General features: G+C 39.9%; 1 protein-coding gene and 32 non-coding genes across 33 annotated transcripts in view; all 33 read left to right on the forward strand.

Annotated features, from left to right (window-relative positions):
* The window catches only part of GUCY2D (guanylate cyclase 2D, retinal), a 604,889-nt gene that overhangs the window by 389,516 nt on the left and 189,242 nt on the right, over positions 1-26,131 (forward strand). The gene's annotated exons all lie outside the window — the stretch shown is intronic.
* Positions 236-307, forward strand: TRNAW-CCA (transfer RNA tryptophan (anticodon CCA)). Its single transcript has one exon. It is a non-coding gene; the product is annotated as a tRNA-Trp (tRNA).
* Positions 979-1,050, forward strand: TRNAW-CCA (transfer RNA tryptophan (anticodon CCA)). The gene has a single exon. It is a non-coding gene; the product is annotated as a tRNA-Trp (tRNA).
* TRNAW-CCA (transfer RNA tryptophan (anticodon CCA)) lies at positions 1,724-1,795 on the forward strand. The gene has a single exon. It is a non-coding gene; the product is annotated as a tRNA-Trp (tRNA).
* On the forward strand, positions 2,470-2,541 carry TRNAW-CCA (transfer RNA tryptophan (anticodon CCA)). The gene has a single exon. It is a non-coding gene; the product is annotated as a tRNA-Trp (tRNA).
* On the forward strand, positions 3,215-3,286 carry TRNAW-CCA (transfer RNA tryptophan (anticodon CCA)). Its single transcript has one exon. It is a non-coding gene; the product is annotated as a tRNA-Trp (tRNA).
* TRNAW-CCA (transfer RNA tryptophan (anticodon CCA)) lies at positions 3,960-4,031 on the forward strand. Its single transcript has one exon. It is a non-coding gene; the product is annotated as a tRNA-Trp (tRNA).
* Positions 4,705-4,776, forward strand: TRNAW-CCA (transfer RNA tryptophan (anticodon CCA)). Its single transcript has one exon. It is a non-coding gene; the product is annotated as a tRNA-Trp (tRNA).
* On the forward strand, positions 5,451-5,522 carry TRNAW-CCA (transfer RNA tryptophan (anticodon CCA)). Its single transcript has one exon. It is a non-coding gene; the product is annotated as a tRNA-Trp (tRNA).
* TRNAW-CCA (transfer RNA tryptophan (anticodon CCA)) lies at positions 6,195-6,266 on the forward strand. The gene has a single exon. It is a non-coding gene; the product is annotated as a tRNA-Trp (tRNA).
* TRNAW-CCA (transfer RNA tryptophan (anticodon CCA)) lies at positions 6,938-7,009 on the forward strand. The gene has a single exon. It is a non-coding gene; the product is annotated as a tRNA-Trp (tRNA).
* On the forward strand, positions 7,681-7,752 carry TRNAW-CCA (transfer RNA tryptophan (anticodon CCA)). Its single transcript has one exon. It is a non-coding gene; the product is annotated as a tRNA-Trp (tRNA).
* TRNAW-CCA (transfer RNA tryptophan (anticodon CCA)) lies at positions 8,426-8,497 on the forward strand. The gene has a single exon. It is a non-coding gene; the product is annotated as a tRNA-Trp (tRNA).
* Positions 9,171-9,242, forward strand: TRNAW-CCA (transfer RNA tryptophan (anticodon CCA)). The gene has a single exon. It is a non-coding gene; the product is annotated as a tRNA-Trp (tRNA).
* TRNAW-CCA (transfer RNA tryptophan (anticodon CCA)) lies at positions 9,916-9,987 on the forward strand. Its single transcript has one exon. It is a non-coding gene; the product is annotated as a tRNA-Trp (tRNA).
* Positions 10,660-10,731, forward strand: TRNAW-CCA (transfer RNA tryptophan (anticodon CCA)). The gene has a single exon. It is a non-coding gene; the product is annotated as a tRNA-Trp (tRNA).
* Positions 12,150-12,221, forward strand: TRNAW-CCA (transfer RNA tryptophan (anticodon CCA)). The gene has a single exon. It is a non-coding gene; the product is annotated as a tRNA-Trp (tRNA).
* TRNAW-CCA (transfer RNA tryptophan (anticodon CCA)) lies at positions 12,893-12,964 on the forward strand. The gene has a single exon. It is a non-coding gene; the product is annotated as a tRNA-Trp (tRNA).
* TRNAW-CCA (transfer RNA tryptophan (anticodon CCA)) lies at positions 13,637-13,708 on the forward strand. Its single transcript has one exon. It is a non-coding gene; the product is annotated as a tRNA-Trp (tRNA).
* TRNAW-CCA (transfer RNA tryptophan (anticodon CCA)) lies at positions 15,123-15,194 on the forward strand. The gene has a single exon. It is a non-coding gene; the product is annotated as a tRNA-Trp (tRNA).
* TRNAW-CCA (transfer RNA tryptophan (anticodon CCA)) lies at positions 15,868-15,939 on the forward strand. The gene has a single exon. It is a non-coding gene; the product is annotated as a tRNA-Trp (tRNA).
* On the forward strand, positions 16,614-16,685 carry TRNAW-CCA (transfer RNA tryptophan (anticodon CCA)). Its single transcript has one exon. It is a non-coding gene; the product is annotated as a tRNA-Trp (tRNA).
* Positions 17,359-17,430, forward strand: TRNAW-CCA (transfer RNA tryptophan (anticodon CCA)). Its single transcript has one exon. It is a non-coding gene; the product is annotated as a tRNA-Trp (tRNA).
* On the forward strand, positions 18,104-18,175 carry TRNAW-CCA (transfer RNA tryptophan (anticodon CCA)). The gene has a single exon. It is a non-coding gene; the product is annotated as a tRNA-Trp (tRNA).
* Positions 18,849-18,920, forward strand: TRNAR-CCU (transfer RNA arginine (anticodon CCU)). The gene has a single exon. It is a non-coding gene; the product is annotated as a tRNA-Arg (tRNA).
* TRNAW-CCA (transfer RNA tryptophan (anticodon CCA)) lies at positions 19,594-19,665 on the forward strand. Its single transcript has one exon. It is a non-coding gene; the product is annotated as a tRNA-Trp (tRNA).
* Positions 20,338-20,409, forward strand: TRNAW-CCA (transfer RNA tryptophan (anticodon CCA)). Its single transcript has one exon. It is a non-coding gene; the product is annotated as a tRNA-Trp (tRNA).
* TRNAR-CCU (transfer RNA arginine (anticodon CCU)) lies at positions 21,083-21,154 on the forward strand. The gene has a single exon. It is a non-coding gene; the product is annotated as a tRNA-Arg (tRNA).
* TRNAW-CCA (transfer RNA tryptophan (anticodon CCA)) lies at positions 21,828-21,899 on the forward strand. The gene has a single exon. It is a non-coding gene; the product is annotated as a tRNA-Trp (tRNA).
* On the forward strand, positions 22,572-22,643 carry TRNAW-CCA (transfer RNA tryptophan (anticodon CCA)). Its single transcript has one exon. It is a non-coding gene; the product is annotated as a tRNA-Trp (tRNA).
* On the forward strand, positions 23,317-23,388 carry TRNAW-CCA (transfer RNA tryptophan (anticodon CCA)). The gene has a single exon. It is a non-coding gene; the product is annotated as a tRNA-Trp (tRNA).
* Positions 24,789-24,860, forward strand: TRNAW-CCA (transfer RNA tryptophan (anticodon CCA)). The gene has a single exon. It is a non-coding gene; the product is annotated as a tRNA-Trp (tRNA).
* On the forward strand, positions 25,533-25,604 carry TRNAW-CCA (transfer RNA tryptophan (anticodon CCA)). Its single transcript has one exon. It is a non-coding gene; the product is annotated as a tRNA-Trp (tRNA).

The raw sequence follows: 26,131 nt of genomic DNA on the forward strand, positions 1-26,131 counted from the left end.
TTTTTTGCTTAAAATTGTGTAGAGAAGAGAACGCTGGTACCCTCTGTGAGTATAGCATTATTAGCAGTAAACCATTGTTGTCATTGTAAACAAAAGAAAGTCTCTTAAGCCGCCGATCAAAAAGTTCCAAAAAACTGTCAGTATAACATTACTAGCAGTAAACCCATATTGTCATTGTAAAGAAAAGAAAATCTTAGGCCGTCGATGTAACTTTTCCAATGCACAAGAATGCAGGGACCTCGTGGCGCAACGGTAGCGCGTCTGACTCCAGATCAGAAGGTTGCGTGTTCAAATCATGTCGGGGTCAGTGAGCTTTTTCACACAAGCCCATGTCTTCACATGGACTCCTTGAAATGCTGTAACCGATTGGAAAATTCTGACAGGGCAAAACATTGAAGGTACACGTAGCTCACTATCCTCATAGGAGCTGAGAAAGTACACTGTCCACTCTCTCACAGCAATTAAAAATATCCCTTAGCTTGCTACGCAATTGGGCAAAGTTCTACAACCCTTCTTTTGGGGCTGCTGGTGCAGTTGTATAGAAGTGACTAAAAACGCTATATTTTCATTTGAACATGACACTTTTCATGTAGCATGATGTGTTTAAGAATGTGTTTAGTGTGGCTGCCTTTTAAAATGCTGTTAACCTTTTTCATTGAAGAGAAAGCAAAGAAAAATAAGCAGTGGGCACAGTAGTGAGTGACTGAGGATAGAAGCATTGTGTGGCATTTGTGGTATTCTCTTTTTTGCTTAAAATTGTGTAGAGAAGAGAACGCTGGTACCCTCTGTGAGTATAGCATTATTAGCAGTAAACCATTGTTGTCATTGTAAACAAAAGAAAGTCTCTTAGTTCGTCGATCAAACAGTTCCAAAAACTGTCAGTATAACATTACTAGCAGTAAACCCATTTTGTCATTGTAAAGAAAAGAAAGTCTCTTAGGCCGTCGATGTAACTGTTCCAATATGAAAGAATGCAGGGACCTCGTGGCGCAACGGTAGCGCGTCTGACTCCAGATCAGAAGGTTGCGTGTTCAAATCACGTCGGGGTCAGTGAGCTTTTTCACACAAGCCCATGTCTTCACATGGACTCCTTGAAATGCTGTAACCGATTGGTAATATTCTGAAAGGGCAAAACATTGAAAGTACACTTAGCTCACTATCCTCATAGGAGCTGAGAAAGTACACTGTCCACTCTCTCACAGCAATAAAAAATATCCCTTAGCTTGCTACGCAATTGGGCAAAGTTCTACAACCCTTCTTTTGGGGCTGCTGGTGCAGTTGTATAGAAGTGACTATAAACGCTATATTTTCATTTGAACATGACACTTTTCATGTAGCATGATGTGTTTAAGAATGTGTTTAGTGTGGCTGCCTTTTAAAATGCTGTTAACCTTTTTCATTTGAAGAGAAAGCAAAGAAAAATAAGCAGTGGGCACAGTAGTGAGTGACTGAGGATAGAAGCATTGTGTGGCATTTCTGGTATTCTCTTTTTTGCTTAAAATTGTGTAGAGAAGAGAACGCTGGGACCCTCTGTAAGTATAGCATTATTAGCAGTAAACCATTGTTGTCATTGTAAACAAAAGAAAGTCTCTTAAGGCGTCGATCAAACAGTTCCAAAAACTGTCAGTATAACATTACTAGCAGTAAACCCATATTGTCATTGTAAAGAAAAGAAAATCTCTTAGGCCGTCGATGTAACTTTTCCAATACAAAAGAACGCAGGGACCTCGTGGCGCAACGGTAGCGCGTCTGACTCCAGATCAGAAGGTTGCGTGTTCAAATCACGTCGGGGTCAGTGAGCTTTTTCACACAAGCCCATGTCTTCATATGGACTCCTTGAAATGCTGTAACCGATTGGTAATATTCTAAAAAGAGGAAAACATTGAAAGTACACTTAGCTCACTATCCTCATAGGAGCTGAGAAAGTACACTGTCCACTCTCTCACAGCAATAAAAAATATCCCTTAGCTTGCTATGCAATTGGGCAAAGTTCTACAACCCTTCTTTTTGGGCTGCTAGTGCAGTTGTATAGAAGTGACTATAAACGCTATATTTTCATTTGAACATGACACTTTTTATGTAGCATGATGTGTTTAAGAATGTGTTTAGTGTGGCTGCCTTTTAAAATGCTGTTAACCTTTTTCATTTAAAGAGAAAGCAAAGAAAAATAAGCAGTGGGCACAGTAGTGAGTGTCTGAGGATAGAAGCATTGTGTGGCATTTCTGGTATTCTCTTTTTTGCTTAAAATTGTGTAGAGAAGAGAACGCTGGTACCCTCTGTGAGTATAGCATTATTAGCAGTAAACCATTGTTGTCATTGTAAACAAAAGAAAGTCTCTTAGGGCGTCGATCAAACAGTTCCAAAAACTGTCAGTATAACATTACTAGCAGTAAACCCATATTGTCATTGTAAAGAAAAGAAAATCTCTTAGGACGTCGATGTAACTTTTCCAATACAAAAGAATGCAGGGACCTCGTGGCGCAATGGTAGCGCGTCTGACTCCAGATCAGAAGGTTGCGTGTTCAAATCACGTTGGGGTCAGTGAGCTTTTTCACACAAGCCCATGTCTTCACATGGACTCCTTGAAATGCTGTAACCGATTGGTAATATTCTGAAAGGGCAAAACATTGAAAGTACACTTAGCTCACTATCCTCATAGGAGCTGAGAAAGTACACTGTCCACTCTCTCACAGCAATAAAAAATATCCCTTAGCTTGCTACGCAATTGGGCAAAGTTCTACAACCCTTCTTTTGGGGCTGCTGGTGCAGTTGTATAGAAGTGACTATAAACGCTATATTTTCATTTGAACATGACACTTTTCATGTAGCATGATGTGTTTAAGAATGTGTTTAGTGTGGCTGCCTTTTAAAATGCTGTTAACCTTTTTCATTTGAAGAGAAAGCAAAGAAAAATAAGCAGTGGGCACAGTAGTGAGTGACTGAGGATAGAAGCATTGTGTGGCATTTCTGGTATTCTCTTTTTTGCTTAAAATTGTGTAGAGAAGAGAACGCTGGGACCCTCTGTGAGTATAGCATTATTAGCAGTAAACCATTGTTGTCATTGTAAACAAAAGAAAGTCTCTTAGGGCGTTGATCAAACAGTTCCAAAAACTGTCAGTATAACATTACTAGCAGTAAACCCATATTGTCATTGTAAAGAAAAGAAAATCTCTTAGGCCGTCGATGTAACTTTTCCAATACAAAAGAATGCATGGACCTCGTGGCGCAACGGTAGCGCGTCTGACTCCAGATCAGAAGGTTGCGTGTTCAAATCACGTCGGGGTCAGTGAGCTTTTTCACACAAGCCCATGTCTTCACATGGACTCCTTGAAATGCTGTAACCGATTGGTAATATTCTGACAGGGCAAAACATTGAAAGTACACTTAGCTAACTATCCTCATAGGAGCTGAGAAAGTACACTGTCCACTCTCTCACAGCAATAAAAAATATCCCTTAGCTTGCTACACAATTGGGCAAAGTTCTACAAGCCTTCTTTTGGGGCTGCTGGTGCAGTTGTATAGAAGTGACTATAAACGCTATATTTTCATTTGAACATGACACTTTTCATGTAGCATGATGTGTTTAAGAAGGTGTTTAGTGTGGCTGCCTTTTAAAATGCTGTTAACCTTTTTCATTTGAAGAGAAAGCAAAGAAAAATAAGCAGTGGGCACAGTAGTGAGTGTCTGAGGATAGAAGCATTGTGTGGCATTTCTGGTATTCTCTTATTTGCTTAAAATTGTGTAGAGAAGAGAACGCTGGTACTCTCTGTGAGTATAGCATTATTAGCAGTAAACCATTGTTGTCATTGTAAACAAAAGAAAGTCTCTTAGGCCGTCGATCAAACAGTTCCAAAAACTGTCAGTATAACATTACTAGCAGTAAACCCATATTGTCATTGTAAAGAAAAGAAAGTCTCTTAGGCCGTCGATGTAACTTTTCCAATACAAAAGAATGCAGGGACCTCGTGGCGCAACGGTAGCGCGTCTGACTCCAGATCAGAAGGTTGCGTGTTCAAATCACGTCGGGGTCAGTGAGCTTTTTCACAAAAGCCCATGTCTTCACATGGACTCTTTGAAATGCTGTAACCGATTGGTAATATTCTGAAAGGGCAAAACATTGAAAGTACACTTAGCTCACTATCCTCATAGGAGCTGAGAAAGTACACTGTCCACTCTCTCACAGCAATAAAAAATATCCCTTAGCTTGCTACGCAATTGGGCAAAGTTCTACAACCCTTCTTTTGGGGCTGCTGGTGCAGTTGTATAGAAGTGACTATAAACGCTATATTTTCATTTGAACATGACACTTTTCATGTAGCATGATGTGTTTAAGAATGTGTTTAGTGTGGCTGCCTTTTAAAATGCTGTTAACCTTTTTCATTTGAAGAGAAAGCAAAGAAAAATAAGCAGTGGGCACAGTAGTGAGTGACTGAGGATAGAAGCATTGTGTGGCATTTCTGGTATTCTCTTTTTTGCTTAAAATTGTGTAGAGAAGAGAACGCTGGGACCCTCTGTAAGTATAGCATTATTAGCAGTAAACCATTGTTGTCATTGTAAACAAAAGAAAGTCTCTTAAGGCGTCGATCAAACAGTTCCAAAAACTGTCAGTATAACATTACTAGCAGTAAACCCATATTGTCATTGTAAAGAAAAGAAAATCTCTTAGGCCGTCGATGTAACTTTTCCAATACAAAAGAATGCAGGGACCTCGTGGCGCAACGGTAGCGCGTCTGACTCCAGATCAGAAGGTTGCGTGTTCAAATCACGTCGGGGTCAGTGAGCTTTTTCACACAAGCCCATGTCTTCATATGGACTCCTTGAAATGCTGTAACCGATTGGTAATATTCTAAAAAGAGGAAAACATTGAAAGTACACTTAGCTCACTATCCTCATAGGAGCTGAGAAAGTACACTGTCCACTCTCTCACAGCAATAAAAAATATCCCATAGCTTGCTACGCAATTGGGCAAAGTTCTACAACCCTTGTTTTGGGGCTGCTGGTGCAGTTGTATAGAAGTGACTATAAACGCTATATTTTCATTTGAACATGACACTTTTCATGTAGCATGATGTGTTTAAGAAAGTGATTAGTGTGGCTGCCTTTTAAAATGCTGTTAACCTTTTTCATTTGAAGAGAAAGCAAAGAAAAAAAAGCAGTGGGCACAGTAGTGAGTGTCTGAGGATAGAAACATTGTGTGGCATTTCTGGTATTCTCTTTTTTGCTTAAAATTGTGTAGAGAAGAGAACGCTGGTACCCTCTGTGAGTATAGCATTATTAGCAGTAAACCATTGTTGTCATTGTAAACAAAAGAAAGTCTCTTAGGCCGTCGATCAAACAGTTCCAAAAACTGTGAGTTTAACATTACTAGCAGTAAACCCATATTGTCATTGTAAAGAAAAGAAAGTCTCTTAGGCCGTCGATGTAACTTTTCCAATACAAAAGAATGCAGGGACCTTGTGGCGCAACGGTAGCGCGTCTGACTCCAGATCAGAAGGTTGCGTGTTCAAATCACGTCGGGGTCAGTGAGCTTTTTCACACAAGCCCATGTCTTCACATGGACTCCTTGAAATGCTGTAACCGATTGGAAAATTCTGAAAGGGCAAAACATTGAAAGTACACGTAGCTAACTATCCTCATAGGAGCTGAGAAAGTACACTGTCCACTCTCTCACAGCAATAAAAAATATCCCTTAGCTTGCTACGCAATTGGGCAAAGTTCTACAACCCTTGTTTTGGGGCTGCTGGTGCAGTTGTATAGAAGTGACTATAAACGCTATATTTTCATTTTAACATGACACTTTTCATGTAGCATGATGTGTTTAAGAAGGTGTTTAGTGTGGCTGCCTTTTAAAATGCTGTTAACCTTTTTCATTTGAAGAGAAAGCAAAGAAAAATAAGCAGTGGGCACAGTAGTGAGTGTCTGAGGATAGAAGCATTGTGTGGCATTTCTGGTATTCTCTTATTTGCTTAAAATTGTGTAGAGAAGAGAACGCTGGTACCCTCTGTGAGTATAGCATTATTAGCAGTAAACCATTGTTGTCATTGTAAACAAAAGAAAGTCTCTTAGGCCGTCGATCAAACAGTTCCAAAAACTGTGAGTATAACATTACTAGCAGTAAACCCATATTGTCATTGTAAAGAAAAGAAAGTCTCTTAGGCCGTCGATGTAACTTTTCCAATACAAAAGAATGCAGGGACCTCGTGGCGCAACGGTAGCGCGTCTGACTCCAGATCAGAAGGTTGCGTGTTCAAATCACGTCGGGGTCAGTGAGCTTTTTCACACAAGCCCATGTCTTCACATGGACTCCTTGAAATGCTGTAACCGATTGGAAAATTCTGAAAGGGCAAAACATTGAAAGTACACTTAGCTCACTATCCTCATAGGAGCTGAGAAAGTACACTGTCCACTCTCTCACAGCAATAAAAAATATCCCTTAGCTTGCTACGCAATTGGGCAAAGTTCTACAACCCTTCTTTTGGGGCTGCTGATGCAGTTGTATAGAAGTGACTGTAAACGCTATATTTTCATTTGAACATGACACTTTTCATGTAGCATGATGTGTTTAAGAAAGTGTTTAGTGTGGCTGCCTTTTAAAATGCTGTTAACCTTTTTCATTTGAAGAGAAAGCAAAGAAAAATAAGCAGTGGGCACAGTAGTGAGTGTCTGAGGATAGAAACATTGTGTGGCATTTCTGGTATTCTCTTTTTTGCTTAAAATTGTGTAGAGAAGAGAACGCTGGTACCCTCTGTGAGTATAGAATTATTAGCAGTAAACCATTGTTGTCATTGTAAACAAAAGAAAGTCTCTTAAGCCGCCGATCAAAAAGTTCCAAAAAACTGTCAGTATAACATTACTAGCAGTAAACCCATATTGTCATTGTAAAGAAAAGAAAATCTTAGGCCGTCGATGTAACTTTTCCAATGCACAAGAATGCAGGGACCTCGTGGCGCAACGGTAGCGCGTCTGACTCCAGATCAGAAGGTTGCGTGTTCAAATCATGTCGGGGTCAGTGAGCTTTTTCACACAAGCCCATGTCTTCACATGGACTCCTTGAAATGCTGTAACCGATTGGAAAATTCTGACAGGGCAAAACATTGAAGGTACACGTAGCTCACTATCCTCATAGGAGCTGAGAAAGTACACTGTCCACTCTCTCACAGCAATTAAAAATATCCCTTAGCTTGCTACGCAATTGGGCAAAGTTCTACAACCCTTCTTTTGGGGCTGCTGGTGCAGTTGTATAGAAGTGACTAAAAACGCTATATTTTCATTTGAACATGACACTTTTCATGTAGCATGATGTGTTTAAGAATGTGTTTAGTGTGGCTGCCTTTTAAAATGCTGTTAACCTTTTTCATTGAAGAGAAAGCAAAGAAAAATAAGCAGTGGGCACAGTAGTGAGTGACTGAGGATAGAAGCATTGTGTGGCATTTGTGGTAATCTCTTTTTTGCTTAAAATTGTGTAGAGAAGAGAACGCTGGTACCCTCTGTGAGTATAGCATTATTAGCAGTAAACCATTGTTGTCATTGTAAACAAAAGAAAGTCTCTTAGTTCGTCGATCAAACAGTTCCAAAAACTGTCAGTATAACATTACTAGCAGTAAACCCATTTTGTCATTGTAAAGAAAAGAAAGTCTCTTAGGCCGTCGATGTAACTGTTCCAATATGAAAGAATGCAGGGACCTCGTGGCGCAACGGTAGCGCGTCTGACTCCAGATCAGAAGGTTGCGTGTTCAAATCACGTCGGGGTCAGTGAGCTTTTTCACACAAGCCCATGTCTTCACATGGACTCCTTGAAATGCTGTAACCGATTGGTAATATTCTGAAAGGGCAAAACATTGAAAGTACACTTAGCTCACTATCCTCATAGGAGCTGAGAAAGTACACTGTCCACTCTCTCACAGCAATAAAAAATATCCCTTAGCTTGCTACGCAATTGGGCAAAGTTCTACAACCCTTCTTTTGGGGCTGCTGGTGCAGTTGTATAGAAGTGACTATAAACGCTATATTTTCATTTGAACATGACACTTTTCATGTAGCATGATGTGTTTAAGAATGTGTTTAGTGTGGCTGCCTTTTAAAATGCTGTTAACCTTTTTCATTTGAAGAGAAAGCAAAGAAAAATAAGCAGTGGGCACAGTAGTGAGTGACTGAGGATAGAAGCATTGTGTGGCATTTCTGGTATTCTCTTTTTTGCTTAAAATTGTGTAGAGAAGAGAACGCTGGGACCCTCTGTAAGTGTAGCATTATTAGCAGTAAACCATTGTTGTCATTGTAAACAAAAGAAAGTCTCTTAAGGCGTCGATCAAACAGTTCCAAAAACTGTCAGTATAACATTACTAGCAGTAAACCCATATTGTCATTGTAAAGAAAAGAAAATCTCTTAGGCCGTCGATGTAACTTTTCCAATACAAAAGAATGCAGGGACCTCGTGGCGCAATGGTAGCGCGTCTGACTCCAGATCAGAAGGTTGCGTGTTCAAATCACGTTGGGGTCAGTGAGCTTTTTCACACAAGCCCATGTCTTCACATGGACTCCTTGAAATGCTGTAACCGATTGGTAATATTCTGAAAGGGCAAAACATTGAAAGTACACTTAGCTCACTATCCTCATAGGAGCTGAGAAAGTACACTGTCCACTCTCTCACAGCAATAAAAAATATCCCTTAGCTTGCTACGCAATTGGGCAAAGTTCTACAACCCTTCTTTTGGGGCTGCTGGTGCAGTTGTATAGAAGTGACTATAAACGCTATATTTTCATTTGAACATGACACTTTTCATGTAGCATGATGTGTTTAAGAATGTGTTTAGTGTGGCTGCCTTTTAAAATGCTGTTAACCTTTTTCATTTGAAGAGAAAGCAAAGAAAAATAAGCAGTGGGCACAGTAGTGAGTGACTGAGGATAGAAGCATTGTGTGGCATTTCTGGTATTCTCTTTTTTGCTTCAAATTGTGTAGAGAAGAGAACGCTGGGACCCTCTGTGAGTATAGCATTATTAGCAGTAAACCATTGTTGTCATTGTAAACAAAAGAAAGTCTCTTAGGGCGTTGATCAAACAGTTCCAAAAACTGTCAGTATAACATTACTAGCAGTAAACCCATATTGTCATTGTAAAGAAAAGAAAATCTCTTAGGCCGTCGATGTAACTTTTCCAATACAAAAGAATGCATGGACCTCGTGGCGCAACGGTAGCGCGTCTGACTCCAGATCAGAAGGTTGCGTGTTCAAATCACGTCGGGGTCAGTGAGCTTTTTCACACAAGCCCATGTCTTCACATGGACTCCTTGAAATGCTGTAACCGATTGGTAATATTCTGACAGGGCAAAACATTGAAAGTACACTTAGCTAACTATCCTCATAGGAGCTGAGAAAGTACACTGTCCACTCTCTCACAGCAATAAAAAATATCCCTTAGCTTGCTACACAATTGGGCAAAGTTCTACAAGCCTTCTTTTGGGGCTGCTGGTGCAGTTGTATAGAAGTGACTATAAACGCTATATTTTCATTTGAACATGACACTTTTCATGTAGCATGATGTGTTTAAGAAGGTGTTTAGTGTGGCTGCCTTTTAAAATGCTGTTAACCTTTTTCATTTGAAGAGAAAGCAAAGAAAAATAAGCAGTGGGCACAGTAGTGAGTGTCTGAGGATAGAAGCATTGTGTGGCATTTCTGGTATTCTCTTATTTGCTTAAAATTGTGTAGAGAAGAGAACGCTGGTACCCTCTGTGAGTATAGCATTATTAGCAGTAAACCATTGTTGTCATTGTAAACAAAAGAAAGTCTCTTAGGCCGTCGATCAAACAGTTCCAAAAACTGTGAGTATAACATTACTAGCAGTAAACCCATATTGTCATTGTAAAGAAAAGAAAATCTCTTAGGCCGTCGATGTAACTTTTCCAATACAAAAGAACGCAGGGACCTCGTGGCGCAACGGTAGCGCGTCTGACTCCAGATCAGAAGGTTGCGTGTTCAAATCACGTCGGGGTCAGTGAGCTTTTTCACAAAAGCCCATGTCTTCACATGGACTCTTTGAAATGCTGTAACCGATTGGAAAATTCTGAAAGGGCAAAACATTGAAAGTACACGTAGATAACTATCCTCATAGGAGCTGAGAAAGTACACTGTCCACTCTCTCACAGCAATAAAAAATATCCCTTAGCTTGCTACGCAATTGGGCAAAGTTCTACAACCCTTGTTTTGGGGCTGCTGGTGCAGTTGTATAGAAGTGACTATAAACGCTATATTTTCATTTGAACATGACACTTTTCATGTAGCATGATGTGGTTAAGAAAGTGATTAGTGTGGCTGCCTTTTAAAATGCTGTTAACCTTTTTCATTTGAAGAGAAAGCAAAGAAAAAAAAGCAGTGGGCACAGTAGTGAGTGTCTGAGGATAGAAACATTGTGTGGCATTTCTGGTATTCTCTTTTTTGCTTAAAATTGTGTAGAGAAGAGAACGCTGGTACCCTCTGTGAGTATAGCATTATTAGCAGTAAACCATTGTTGTCATTGTAAACAAAAGAAAGTCTCTTAGTTCGTCGATCAAACAGTTCCAAAAACTGTCAGTATAACATTACTAGCAGTAAACCCATTTTGTCATTGTAAAGAAAAGAAAGTCTCTTAGGCCGTCGATGTAACTGTTCCAATATGAAAGTATGCAGGGACCTCGTGGCGCAATGGTAGCGCGTCTGACTCCAGATCAGAAGGTTGCGTGTTCAAATCACGTCGGGGTCAGTGAGCTTTTTCACACAAGCCCATGTCTTCACATGGACTCCTTGAAATGCTGTAACCGATTGGTAATATTCTGAAAGGGCAAAACATTGAAAGTACACTTAGCTCACTATCCTCATAGGAGCTGAGAAAGTACACTGTCCACTCTCTCACAGCAATAAAAAATATCCCTTAGCTTGCTACGCAATTGGGCAAAGTTCTACAAGCCTTCTTTTGGGGCTGCTGGTGCAGTTGTATAGAAGTGACTATAAACGCTATATTTTCATTTGAACATGACACTTTTCATGTAGCATGATGTGTTTAAGAAGGTGTTTAGTGTGGCTGCCTTTTAAAATGCTGTTAACCTTTTTCATTTGAAGAGAAAGCAAAGAAAAATAAGCAGTGGGCACAGTAGTGAGTGTCTGAGGATAGAAGCATTGTGTGGCATTTCTGGTATTCTCTTATTTGCTTAAAATTGTGTAGAGAAGAGAACGCTGGTACCCTCTGTGAGTATAGCATTATTAGCAGTAAACCATTGTTGTCATTGTAAACAAAAGAAAGTCTCTTAGGCCGTCGATCAAACAGTTCCAAAAACTGTGAGTATAACATTACTAGCAGTAAACCCATATTGTCATTGTAAAGAAAAGAAAGTCTCTTAGGCTGTCGATGTAACTTTTCCAATACAAAAGAATGCAGGGACCTCGTGGCGCAACGGTAGCGCGTCTGACTCTAGATCAGAAGGTTGCGTGTTCAAATCACGTCGGGGTAAGTGAGCTTTTTCACACAAGCCCATGTCTTCACATGGACTCCTTGAAATGCTGTAACCGATTGGAAAATTCTGAAAGGGCAAAACATTGAAAGTACGCTTAGCTCACTATCCTCATAGGAGCTGAGAAAGTACACTGTCCACTCTCTCACAGCAATAAAAAATATCCCTTAGCTTGCTACGCAATTGGGCAAAGTTCTACAACCCTTCTTTTGGGGCTGCTGATGCAGTTGTATAGAAGTGACTGTAAACGCTATATTTTCATTTGAACATGACACTTTTCATGTAGCATGATGTGTTTAAGAAAGTGTTTAGTGTTGCTGCCTTTTAAAATGCTGTTAACCTTTTTCATTTGAAGAGAAAGCAAAGAAAAATAAGCAGTGGGCACAGTAGTGAGTGTCTGAGGATAGAAACATTGTGTGGCATTTCTGGTATTCTCTTTTTTGCTTAAAATTGTGTAGAGAAGAGAACGCTGGTACCCTCTGTGAGTATAGCATTATTAGCAGTAAACCATTGTTGTCAGTGTAAACAAAAGAAAGTCTCTTAAGCCGCCGATCAAACAGTTCCAAAAAACTGTCAGTATAACATTACTAGCAGTAAACCCATATTGTCATTGTAAAGAAAAGAAAATCTCTTAGGCCGTCGATGTAACTTTTCCAATGCACAAGAATGCAGGGACCTCGTGGCGCAACGGTAGCGCGTCTGATTCCAGATCAGAAGGTTGTGTGCTCAAATCACGTCGGGGTCAGTGAGCTTTTTCACACAAGCCCATGTCTTCACATGGACTCCTTGAAATGCTGTAACCGATTGGAAAATTCTGACAGGGCAAAACATTGAAGGTACACGTAGCTCACTATCCTCATAGGAGCTGAGAAAGTACACTGTCCACTCTCTCACAGCAATTAAAAATATCCCTTAGCTTGCTACGCAATTGGGCAAAGTTCTACAACCCTTCTTTTGGGGCTGCTGGTGCAGTTGTATAGAAGTGACTAAAAACGCTATATTTTCATTTGAACATGACACTTTTCATGTAGCATGATGTGTTTAAGAATGTGTTTAGTGTGGCTGCCTTTTAAAATGCTGTTAACCTTTTTCATTGAAGAGAAATCAAAGAAAAAAAAGCAGTGGGCACAGTAGTGAGTGTCTGAGGATAGAAGCATTGTGTGGCATTTCTGGTATTCTCTTATTTGCTTAAAATTGTGTAGAGAAGAGAACGCTGGTACCCTCTGTGAGTATAGCATTATTAGCAGTAAACCATTGTTGTCATTGTAAACAAAAGAAAGTCTCTTAGGCCGTCGATCAAACAGTTCCAAAAACTGTGAGTTTAACATTACTAGCAGTAAACCCATATTGTCATTGTAAAGAAAAGAAAGTCTCTTAGGCCGTCGATGTAACTTTTCCAATACAAAAGAATGCAGGGACCTTGTGGCGCAACGGTAGCGCGTCTGACTCCAGATCAGAAGGTTGCGTGTTCAAATCACGTTGGGGTCAGTGAGCTTTTTCACACAAGCCCATGTCTTCACATGGACTCCTTGAAATGCTGTAACCGATTGGAAAATTCTGAAAGGGCAAAACATTGAAAGTACACGTAGCTAACTATCCTCATAGGAGCTGAGAAAGTACACTGTCCACTCTCTAACAGCAATAAAAAATATCCCTTAGCTTGCTACGCAATTGGGCAAAGTTCTACAACCCTTGTTTTGGGGCTGCTGGTGCAGTTGTATAGAAGTGACTATAAACGCTATATTTTCATTTTAACATGACACTTTTCATGTAGCATGATGTGTTTAAGAAGGTGTTTAGTGTGGCTGCCTTTTAAAATGCTGTTAACCTTTTTCATTTGAAGAGAAAGCAAAGAAAAATAAGCAGTGGGCACAGTAGTGAGTGTCTGAGGATAGAAGCATTGTGTGGCATTTCTGGTATTCTCTTATTTGCTTAAAATTGTGTAGAGAAGAGAACGCTGGTACCCTCTGTGAGTATAGCATTATTAGCAGTAAACCATTGTTGTCATTGTAAACAAAAGAAAGTCTCTTAGGCCGTCGATCAAACAGTTCCAAAAACTGTGAGTATAACATTACTAGCAGTAAACCCATATTGTCATTGTAAAGAAAAGAAAGTCTCTTAGGCCGTCGATGTAACTTTTCCAATACAAAAGAATGCAGGGACCTCGTGGCGCAACGGTAGCGCGTCTGACTCCAGATCAGAAGGTTGCGTGTTCAAATCACGTCGGGGTCAGTGAGCTTTTTCACACAAGCCCATGTCTTCACATGGACTCCTTGAAATGCTGTAACCGATTGGAAAATTCTGAAAGGGCAAAACATTGAAAGTACACTTAGCTCACTATCCTCATAGGAGCTGAGAAAGTACACTGTCCACTCTCTCACAGCAATAAAAAATATCCCTTAGCTTGCTACGCAATTGGGCAAAGTTCTACAACCCTTCTTTTGGGGCTGCTGATGCAGTTGTATAGAAGTGACTGTAAACGCTATATTTTCATTTGAACATGACACTTTTCATGTAGCATGATGTGTTTAAGAAAGTGTTTAGTGTGGCTGCCTTTTAAAATGCTGTTAACCTTTTTCATTTGAAGAGAAAGCAAAGAAAAATAAGCAGTGGGCACAGTAGTGAGTGTCTGAGGATAGAAACATTGTGTGGCATTTCTGGTATTCTCTTTTTTGCTTAAAATTGTGTAGAGAAGAGAACGCTGGTACCCTCTGTGAGTATAGCATTATTAGCAGTAAACCATTGTTGTCATTGTAAACAAAAGAAAGTCTCTTAAGCCGCCGATCAAAAAGTTCCAAAAAACTGTCAGTATAACATTACTAGCAGTAAACCCATATTGTCATTGTAAAGAAAAGAAAATCTTAGGCCGTCGATGTAACTTTTCCAATGCACAAGAATGCAGGTACCTCGTGGCGCAACGGTAGCGCGTCTGACTCCAGATCAGAAGGTTGCGTGTTCTAATCATGTCAGGGTCAGTGAGCTTTTTCACACAAGCCCATGTCTTCACATGGACTCCTTGAAATGCTGTAACCGATTGGAAAATTCTGACAGGGCAAAACATTGAAGGTACACGTAGCTCACTATCCTCATAGGAGCTGAGAAAGTACACTGTCCACTCTCTCACAGCAATTAAAAATATCCCTTAGCTTGCTACGCAATTGGGCAAAGTTCTACAACCCTTCTTTTGGGGCTGCTGGTGCAGTTGTATAGAAGTGACTAAAAACGCTATATTTTCATTTGAACATGACACTTTTCATGTAGCATGATGTGTTTAAGAATGTGTTTAGTGTGGCTGCCTTTTAAAATGCTGTTAACCTTTTTCATTGAAGAGAAAGCAAAGAAAAATAAGCAGTGGGCACAGTAGTGAGTGACTGAGGATAGAAGCATTGTGTGGCATTTGTGGTATTCTCTTTTTTGCTTAAAATTGTGTAGAGAAGAGAACGCTGGTACCCTCTGTGAGTATAGCATTATTAGCAGTAAACCATTGTTGTCATTGTAAACAAAAGAAAGTCTCTTAGTTCGTCGATCAAACAGTTCCAAAAACTGTCAGTATAACATTACTAGCAGTAAACCCATTTTGTCATTGTAAAGAAAAGAAAGTCTCTTAGGCCGTCGATGTAACTGTTCCAATATGAAAGAATGCAGGGACCTCGTGGCGCAACGGTAGCGCGTCTGACTCCAGATCAAAAGGTTGCGTGTTCAAATCACGTCGGGGTCAGTGAGCTTTTTCACACAAGCCCATGTCTTCACATGGACTCCTTGAAATGCTGTAACCGATTGGTAATATTCTGAAAGGGCAAAACATTGAAAGTACACTTAGCTAACTATCCTCATAGGAGCTGAGAAAGTACACTGTCCACTCTCTCACAGCAATAAAAAATATCCCTTAGCTTGCTACGCAATTGGGCAAAGTTCTACAACCCTTCTTTTGGGGCTGCTGGTGCAGTTGTATAGAAGTGACTATAAACGCTATATTTTCATTTGAACATGACACTTTTCATGTAGCATGATGTGTTTAAGAATGTGTTTAGTGTGGCTGCCTTTTAAAATGCTGTTAACCTTTTTCATTTGAAGAGAAAGCAAAGAAAAATAAGCAGTGGGCACAGTAGTGAGTGACTGAGGATAGAAGCATTGTGTGGCATTTCTGGTATTCTCTTTTTTGCTTAAAATTGTGTAGAGAAGAGAACGCTGGGACCCTCTGTAAGTATAGCATTATTAGCAGTAAACCATTGTTGTCATTGTAAACAAAAGAAAGTCTCTTAAGGCGTCGATCAAACAGTTCCAAAAACTGTCAGTATAACATTACTAGCAGTAAACCCATATTGTCATTGTAAAGAAAAGAAAATCTCTTAGGCCGTCGATGTAACTTTTCCAATACAAAAGAATGCAGGGACCTCGTGGCGCAACGGTAGCGCGTCTGACTCCAGATCAGAAGGTTGCGTGTTCAAATCACGTCGGGGTCAGTGAGCTTTTTCACACAAGCCCATGTCTTCATATGGACTCCTTGAAATGCTGTAACCGATTGGTAATATTCTAAAAAGAGGAAAACATTGAAAGTACACTTAGCTCACTATCCTCATAGGAGCTGAGAAAGTACACTGTCCACTCTCTCACAGCAATAAAAAATATCCCTTAGCTTGCTATGCAATTGGGCAAAGTTCTACAACCCTTCTTTTTGGGCTGCTAGTGCAGTTGTATAGAAGTGACTATAAACGCTATATTTTCATTTGAACATGACACTTTTTATGTAGCATGATGTGTTTAAGAATGTGTTTAGTGTGGCTGCCTTTTAAAATGCTGTTAACCTTTTTCATTTAAAGAGAAAGCAAAGAAAAATAAGCAGTGGGCACAGTAGTGAGTGTCTGAGGATAGAAGCATTGTGTGGCATTTCTGGTATTCTCTTTTTTGCTTAAAATTGTGTAGAGAAGAGAACGCTGGGACCCTCTGTGAGTATAGCATTATTAGCAGTAAACCATTGTTGTCATTGTAAACAAAAGAAAGTCTCTTAGGGCGTCGATCAAACAGTTCCAAAAACTGTCAGTATAACATTACTAGCAGTAAACCCATATTGTCATTGTAAAGAAAAGAAAATCTCTTAGGCCGTCGATGTAACTTTTCCAATACAAAAGAATGCAGGGACCTCGTGGCGCAATGGTAGCGCGTCTGACTCCAGATCAGAAGGTTGCGTTTTCAAATCACGTTGGGGTCAGTGAGCTTTTTCACACAAGCCAATGTCTTCACATGGACTCCTTGAAATGCTGTAACCGATTGGTAATATTCTGAAAGGGCAAAACATTGAAAGTACACTTAGCTCACTATCCTCATAGGAGCTGAGAAAGTACACTGTCCACTCTCTCACAGCAATAAAAAATATCCCTTAGCTTGCTACGCAATTGGGCAAAGTTCTACAACCCTTCTTTTGGGGCTGCTGGTGCAGTTGTATAGAAGTGACTATAAACGCTATATTTTCATTTGAACATGACACTTTTCATGTAGCATGATGTGTTTAAGAATGTGTTTAGTGTGGCTGCCTTTTAAAATGCTGTTAACCTTTTTCATTTGAAGAGAAAGCAAAGAAAAATAAGCAGTGGGCACAGTAGTGAGTGACTGAGGATAGAAGCATTGTGTGGCATTTCTGGTATTCTCTTTTTTGCTTAAAATTGTGTAGAGAAGAGAACGCTGGGACCCTCTGTGAGTATAGCATTATTAGCAGTAAACCATTGTTGTCATTGTAAACAAAAGAAAGTCTCTTAGGGCGTCGATCAAACAGTTCCAAAAACTGTCAGTATAACATTACTAGCAGTAAACCCATATTGTCATTGTAAAGAAAAGAAAGTCTCTTAGGCCGTCGATGTATCTTTTCCAATACAAAAGAATGCAGGGACCTCGTGGCGCTACGGTAGCGCGTCTGACTCCAGATCAGAAGGTTGTGTGTTCAAATCACGTCGGGGTCAGTGAGCTTTTTCACACAAGCCCATGTCTTCACATGGACTCCTTGAAATGCTGTAACCGATTGGTAATATTCTGAAAGGGCAAAACATTGAAAGTACACTTAGCTCACTATCCTCATAGGAGCTGAGAAAGTACACTGTCCACTCTCTCACAGCAATAAAAAATATCCCTTAGCTTGCTACGCAATTGGGCAAAGTTCTACAACCCTTCTTTTGGGGCTGCTGGTGCAGTTGTATAGAAGTGACTATAAACGCTATATTTTCATTTGAACATGACACTTTTCATGTAGCATGATGTGTTTAAGAATGTGTTTAGTGTGGCTGCCTTTTAAAATGCTGTTAACCTTTTTCATTTGAAGAGAAAGCAAAGAAAAATAAGCAGTGGGCACAGTAGTGAGTGACTGAGGATAGAAGCATTGTGTGGCATTTCTGGTATTCTCTTTTTTGCTTAAAATTGTGTAGAGAAGAGAACGCTGGTACCCTCTGTGAGTATAGCATTATTAGCAGTAAACCATTGTTGTCATTGTAAACAAAAGAAAGTCTCTTAGGGCGTCGATCAAACAGTTCCAAAAACTGTCAGCATAACATTACTAGCAGTAAACCCATATTGTCATTGTAAAGAAAAGAAAATCTCTTAGGCCGTCGATGTAACTTTTCCAATACAAAAGAATGCATGGACCTCGTGGCGCAACGGTAGCGCGTCTGACTCCAGATCAGAAGGTTGCACGTTCAAATCACGTCGGGGTCAGTGAGCTTTTTCACACAAGCCCATGTCTTCACATGGACTCCTTGAAATGCTGTAACCGATTGGTAATATTCTGAAAGGGCAAAACATTGAAAGTACACTTAGCTCACTATCCTCATAGGAGCTGAGAAAGTACACTGTCCACTCTCTCACAGCAATAAAAAATATCCCTTAGCTTGCTACGCAATTGGGCAAAGTTCTACAACCCTTTTTTTGGGGCTGCTGGTGCAGTTGTATAGAAGTGACTATAAATGCTATATTTTCATTTGAACATGACACTTTTTATGTAGCATGATGTGTTTAAGAATGTGTTTAGTGTGGCTGCCTTTTAAAATGCTGTTAACCTTTTTCATTTGAAGAGAAAGCAAAGAAAAATAAGCAGTGGGCACAGTAGTGAGTGTCTGAGGATAGAAGCATTGTGTGGCATTTCTGGTATTCTCTTTTTTGCTTAAAATTGTGTAGAGAAGAGAACGCTGGTACCCTCTGTGAGTATAGCATTATTAGCAGTAAACCATTGTTGTCATTGTAAACAAAAAAAAGTCTCTTAGGGCGTCGATCAAACAGTTCCAAAAACTGTCAGCATAACATTACTAGCAGTAAACCCATATTGTCATTGTAAAGAAAAGAAAATCTCTTAGGCCGTCGATGTAACTTTTCCAATACAAAAGAATGCATGGACCTCGTGGCACAACGGTAGCGCGTCTGACTCCTGATCAGAAGGTTGCGTGTTCAAATCACGTCGGGGTCAGTGAGCTTTTTCACACAAGCCCATGTCTTCACATGGACTCCTTGAAATGCTGTAACCGATTGGTAATATTCTGAAAGGGCAAAACATTGAAAGTACACTTAGCTCACTATCCTCATAGGAGCTGAGAAAGTACACTGTCCACTCTCTCACAGCAATAAAAAATATCCCTTAGCTTGCTACGCAATTGGGCAAAGTTCTACAACTCTTCTTTTGGGGCTGCTGGTGCAGTTGTATAGAAGTGACTATAAACGCTATATTTTCATTTGAACATGACACTTTTCATGCAGCATGATTTGTTTAAGAAAGTGTTTAGTGTGGCTGCCTTTTAAAATGCTGTTAACCTTTTTCATTTGAAGAGAAAGCAAAGAAAAATAAGCAGTGGGCACAGTAGTGAGTGTCTGAGGATAGAAGCATTGTGTGGCATTTCTGGTATTCTCTTTTTTGCTTAAAATTGTGTAGAGAAGAGAACGCTGGTACCCTCTGTGAGTATAGCATTATTAGCAGTAAACCATTGTTGTCATTGTAAACAAAAGAAAGTCTCTTAGGTCGTCGATCAAACAGTTCCAAAAACTGTCAGTATAACATTACTAGCAGTAAACCCATATTGTCATTGTAAAGAAAAGAAAGTCTCTTAGGCCGTCGATGTAACTTTTCCAATACTAAAGAAAGCAGGGACCTCGTGGCGCAACGGTAGCGCGTCTGACTCCAGATCAGAAGTTTGCGTGTTCAAATCATGTTGGGGTCAGTGAGCTTTTTCACACAAGCCCATGTCTTCACATGGACTCCTTGAAATGCTGTAACCGATTGGAAAATTCTGAAAGGGCAAAACATATAAAGTACACTTAGCTCACTATCCTCATAGGAGCTGAGAAAGTACACTGTCCACTCTCTCACAGCAATAAAAAATATCCCTTAGCTTGCTATGCAATTGGGCAAAGTTCTACAACCCTTCTTTTGGGGCTGCTGGTGCAGTTGTATAGAAGTGACTATAAACGCTATATTTTCATTTGAACATGACACTTTTCATGTAGCATGATGTGTTTAAGAAAGTGTTTAGTGTGGCTGCCTTTTAAAATGCTGTTAACCTTTTTCATTTGAAGAGAAAGCAAAGAAAAATAAGCAGTGGGCACAGTAGAGAGTGACTGAGGATAGAAGCATTGTGTGGCATTTCTGGTATTCTCTTTTTTGCTTAAAATTGTGTAGAGAAGAGAACGCTGGGACCCTCTGTGAGTATAGCATTATTAGCAGTAAACCATTGTTGTCATTGTAAACAAAAGAAAGTCTCTTAGGGCGTCGATCAAACAGTTCCAAAAACTGTCAGTATAACATTACTAGCAGTAAACCCATATTGTCATTGTAAAGAAAAGAAAATCTCTTAGGCCGTCGATGTAACTTTTCCAATACAAAAGAATGCAGGGACCTCGTGGCGCAACGGTAGCGCGTCTGACTCCAGATCAGAAGGTTGCGTGTTCAAATCACGTCGGGGTCAGTGAGCTTTTTCACACAAGCCCATGTCTTCACATGGACTCCTTGAAATGCTGTAATCGATTGGTAATATTCTGAAAGGGCAAAACATTGAAAGTACACTTAGCTCACTATCCTCATAGGAGCTGAGAAAGTACACTGTCCACTCTCTCACAGCAATAAAAAATATCCCTTAGCTTGCTACGCAATTGGGCAAAGTTCTACAACCCTTCTTTTGGGGCTGCTGGTGCAGTTGTATAGAAGTGACTATAAATGCTATATTTTCATTTGAACATGACACTTTTTATGTAGCATGATGTGTTTAAGAATGTGTTTAGTGTGGCTGCCTTTTAAAATGCTGTTAACCTTTTTCATTTGAAGAGAAAGCAAAGAAAAATAAGCAGTGGGCACAGTAGTGAGTGTCTGAGGATAGAAGCATTGTGTGGCATTTCTGGTATTCTCTTTTTTGCTTAAAATTGTGTAGAGAAGAGAACGCTGGTACCCTCTGTGAGTATAGCATTATTAGCAGTAAACCATTGTTGTCATTGTAAACAAAAAAAAGTCTCTTAGGGCGTCGATCAAACAGTTCCAAAAACTGTCAGCATAACATTACTAGCAGTAAACCCATATTGTCATTGTAAAGAAAAGAAAATCTCTTAGGCCGTCGATGTAACTTTTCCAATACAAAAGAATGCATGGACCTCGTGGCACAACGGTAGCGCGTCTGACTCCTGATCAGAAGGTTGCGTGTTCAAATCACGTCGGGGTCAGTGAGCTTTTTCACACAAGCCCATGTCTTCACATGGACTCCTTGAAATGCTGTAACCGATTGGTAATATTCTGAAAGGGCAAAACATTGAAAGTACACTTAGCTCACTATCCTCATAGGAGCTGAGAAAGTACACTGTCCACTCTCTCACAGCAATAAAAAATATCCCTTAGCTTGCTACGCAATTGGGCAAAGTTCTACAACTCTTCTTTTGGGGCTGCTGGTGCAGTTGTATAGAAGTGACTATAAACGCTATATTTTCATTTGAACATGACACTTTTCATGCAGCATGATTTGTTTAAGAAAGTGTTTAGTGTGGCTGCCTTTTAAAATGCTGTTAACCTTTTTCATTTGAAGAGAAAGCAAAGAAAAATAAGCAGTGGGCACAGTAGTGAGTGTCTGAGGATAGAAGCATTGTGTGGCATTTCTGGTATTCTCTTTTTTGCTTAAAATTGTGTAGAGAAGAGAACGCTGGTACCCTCTGTGAGTATAGCATTATTAGCAGTAAACCATTGTTGTCATTGTAAACAAAAGAAAGTCTCTTAGGTCGTCGATCAAACAGTTCCAAAAACTGTCAGTATAACATTACTAGCAGTAAACCCATATTGTCATTGTAAAGAAAAGAAAGTCTCTTAGGCCGTCGATGTAACTTTTCCAATACTAAAGAAAGCAGGGACCTCGTGGCGCAACGGTAGCGCGTCTGACTCCAGATCAGAAGTTTGCGTGTTCAAATCATGTTGGGGTCAGTGAGCTTTTTCACACAAGCCCATGTCTTCACATGGACTCCTTGAAATGCTGTAACCGATTGGAAAATTCTGAAAGGGCAAAACATATAAAGTACACTTAGCTCACTATCCTCATAGGAGCTGAGAAAGTACACTGTCCACTCTCTCACAGCAATAAAAAATATCCCTTAGCTTGCTATGCAATTGGGCAAAGTTCTACAACCCTTCTTTTGGGGCTGCTGGTGCAGTTGTATAGAAGTGACTATAAACGCTATATTTTCATTTGAACATGACACTTTTCATGTAGCATGATGTGTTTAAGAAAGTGTTTAGTGTGGCTGCCTTTTAAAATGCTGTTAACCTTTTTCATTTGAAGAGAAAGCAAAGAAAAATAGGCAGTGGGCACAGTAGAGAGTGACTGAGGATAGAAGCATTGTGTGGCATTTCTGGTATTCTCTTTTTTGCTTAAAATTGTGTAGAGAAGAGAACGCTGGGACCCTCTGTGAGTATAGCATTATTAGCAGTAAACCATTGTTGTCATTGTAAACAAAAGAAAGTCTCTTAGGGCGTCGATCAAACAGTTCCAAAAACTGTCAGTATAACATTACTAGCAGTAAACCCATATTGTCATTGTAAAGAAAAGAAAATCTCTTAGGCCGTCGATGTAACTTTTCCAATACAAAAGAATGCAGGGACCTCGTGGCGCAACGGTAGCGCGTCTGACTCCAGATCAGAAGGTTGCGTGTTCAAATCACGTCGGGGTCAGTGAGCTTTTTCACACAAGCCCATGTCTTCACATGGACTCCTTGAAATGCTGTAATCGATTGGTAATATTCTGAAAGGGCAAAACATTGAAAGTACACTTAGCTCACTATCCTCATAGGAGCTGAGAAAGTACACTGTCCACTCTCTCACAGCAATAAAAAATATCCCTTAGCTTGCTACGCAATTGGGCAAAGTTCTACAACCCTTCTTTTGGGGCTGCTGGTGCAGTTGTATAGAAGTGACTATAAACGCTATATTTTCATTTGAACATGACACTTTTCATGTAGCATGATGTGTTTAAGAGTGTGTTTAGTGTGGCTGCCTTTTAAAATGCTGTTAACCTTTTTCATTTGAAGAGAAAGCAAAGAAAAATTAACAGTGGGCACAGTAGTGAGTGACTGAGGATAGAAGCATTGTATGGCATTTCTGGTATTCTCTTTTTTGCTTAAAATTGTGTAGAGAAGAAAATGCTGGGACCCTCTGTGAGTATAGCATTATTAGCAGTAAACCATTGTTGTCATTGTAAACAAAAGAAAGTCTCTTAGGGCGTCGATCAAACAGTTCCAAAAACTGCCAGTATAACATTACTAGCAGTAAACCCATATTGTCATTGTAAAGAAAAGAAAATCTCTTAGGCCGTCGATGTAACTTTTCCAATACAAAAGAATGCAGGGACCTCGTGGCGCAACGGTAGCGCGTCTGACTCCAGATCAGAAGGTTGCACGTTCAAATCACGTCGGGGTCAGTGAGCTTTTTCACACAAGCCCATGTCTTCACATGGACTCCTTGAAATGCTGTAACCGATTGGTAATATTCTGAAAGGGCAAAACATTGAAAGTACACTTAGCTCACTATCCTCATAGGAGCTGAGAAAGTACACTGTCCACTCTCTCACAGTACTAAAAAATATCCCTTAGCTTGCTACGCAATTGGGCAAAGTTCTACAACCCTTCTTTTGGGGCTGCTGGTGCAGTTGTATAGAAGTGACTATAAATGCTATATTTTCATTTGAACATGACACTTTTTATGTAGCATGATGTGTTTAAGAATGTGTTTAGTGTGGCTGCCTTTTAAAATGCTGTTAACCTTTTTCATTTGAAGAGAAAGCAAAGAAAAATAAGCAGTGGGCACAGTAGTGAGTGTCTGAGGATAGAAGCATTGTGTGGCATTTCTGGTATTCTCTTTTTTGCTTAAAATTGTGTAGAGAAGAGAACGCTGGTACCCTCTGTGAGTATAGCATTATTAGCAGTAAACCATTGTTGTCATTGTAAACAAAAGAAAGTCTCTTAGGGCGTCGATCAAACAGTTCCAAAAACTGTCAGTATAACATTACTAGCAGTAAAGCCATATTGTCATTGTAAAGAAAAGAAAGTCTCTTAGGCCGTCGATGTAACTTTTCCAATTCTAAAGAAAGCAGGGACCTCGTGGCGCAACAGTAGCGCGTCTGACTCCAGATCAGAAGGTTGGGGTCAGTGAGCTTTTTCACACAAGCCCATGTCTTCACATGGACTCCTTGAAATGCTGTAACCGATTGGTAATATTCTGAAAGGGCAAAACATTGAAAGTACACTTAGCTCACTATCCTCATAGGAGCTGAGAAAGTACACTGTCCACTCTCTCACAGCAATAAAAAATATCCCTTAGCTTGCTACGCAATTGGGCAAAGTTCTACAACCCTTCTTTTTGGGCTGCTCTTGCAGTTGTATAAAAGTGACTATAAACGCTATGTTTTCATTTGAACATGACACTTTTCATGTAGCATGATGTGTTTAAGAAAGTGTTTAGTGTGGCTGCCTTTTAAAATGCTGTTAACCTTTTTCATTTGAAGAGAAAGCAAAGAAAAATAAGCAGTGGGCACAGTAGTGAGTGTCTGAGGATAGAAGCATTGTGTGGCATTTCTGGTATTCTCTTTTTTGCTTAAAATTGTGTAGAGAAGAGAACGCTGGTACCCTCTGTGAGTATAGCATTATTAGCAGTAAACAATTGTTGTCATTGTAAACAAAAGAAAGTCTCTTAGGCCGTCGATCAAACAGTTCCAAAAACTGTGAGTATAACATTACTAGCAGTAAACCCATATTGTCATTGTAAAGAAAAGAAAGTCTCTTAGGCCGTCGATGTAACTTTTCCAATACTAAAGAATGCAGGGACCTCGTGGCGCAACGGTAGCGCGTCTGACTCCAAATCAGAAGGTTGCGTGTTCAACTCACGTCGGGGTCAGTGAGCTTTTTCACACAAGCCCATGTCTTCACATGGACTCCTTGAAATGCTGTAACCGATTGGAAAATTCTGAAAGGGCAAAACATTGAAAGTACACTTAGCTCACTATCCTCATAGGAGCTGAGAAAGTACACTGTCCACTCTCTCACAGCAATAAAAAATATCCCTTAGCTTGCTACGCAATTGGGCAAAGTTCTACAACCCTTCTTTTGGGGCTGCTGGTGCAGTTGTGTAGAAGTGACTATAAACGCTATATTTTCATTTGAACATGACACTTTTCATGTAGCATGATGTGTTTAAGAAAGTGTTTAGTGTGGCTGCCTTTTAAAATGCTGTTAACCGTTTTCATTTGAAGAGAAAGCAAAGTAAAATAAGCAGTGGGCACAGTAGTGAGTGTCTGAGGATAGAAGCATTGTGTGGCATTTCTGGTATTCTCTTTTTTGCTTAAAATTGTGTAGAGAAGAGAACGCTGGTACCCTCTGTGAGTATAGCATTATTAGCAGTAAACCATTGTTGTCATTGTAAACAAAAGAAAGCCTCTTAGGCCGTCGATCAAACAGTTCCAAAAACTGTGAGTATAACATTACTAGCAGTAAACCCATATTGTCATTGTAAAGGAAAGAAAGTCTCTTAGGGCGTCGATGTAACTTTTCCAATTCTAAAGAAAGCAGGGACCTCGTGGCGCAACGGTAGCGCGTCTGACTCCAGATCAGAAGGTTGTGTGTTCAAATCACGTTGGGGTCAGTGAGCTTTTTCACACAATCCCATGTCTTCACATGGACTCCTTGAAATGCTGTAACCGATTGGTAATATTCTAAAAGGGCAAAACATTGAAAGTACACTTAGCTCACTATCCTCATAGGAGCTGAGAAAGTACACTGTCCACTCTCTCACAGCAATAAAAAATATCCCTTAGCTTTCTACGCAATTGGGCAAAGTTCTACAACTCTTCTTTTGGGGCTGCTGGTGCAGTTGTATAGAAGTGACTATAAACGCTATATTTTCATTTGAACATGACACTTTTCATGTAGCATGATGTGTTTAAGAAAGTGTTTAGTGTGGCTGCCTTTTAAAATGCTGTTAACCTTTTTCATTTGAAGAGAAAGTAAAGAAAAATAAGCAGTGGGCACAGTAGTGAGTGTCTGAGGATAGAAGCATTGTGTGGCATTTCTGGTATTCTCTTTTTTGCTTAAAATTGTGTAGAGAAGAGAACGCTGGTAACCTCTGTGAGTATAGCATTATTAGCAGTAAACCATTGTTGTCATTGTAAA

This window comes from Hyperolius riggenbachi, chromosome 3 (genome assembly GCF_040937935.1).
Source record: "Hyperolius riggenbachi isolate aHypRig1 chromosome 3, aHypRig1.pri, whole genome shotgun sequence".
Classification (NCBI taxonomy): domain Eukaryota; kingdom Metazoa; phylum Chordata; class Amphibia; order Anura; family Hyperoliidae; genus Hyperolius; species Hyperolius riggenbachi.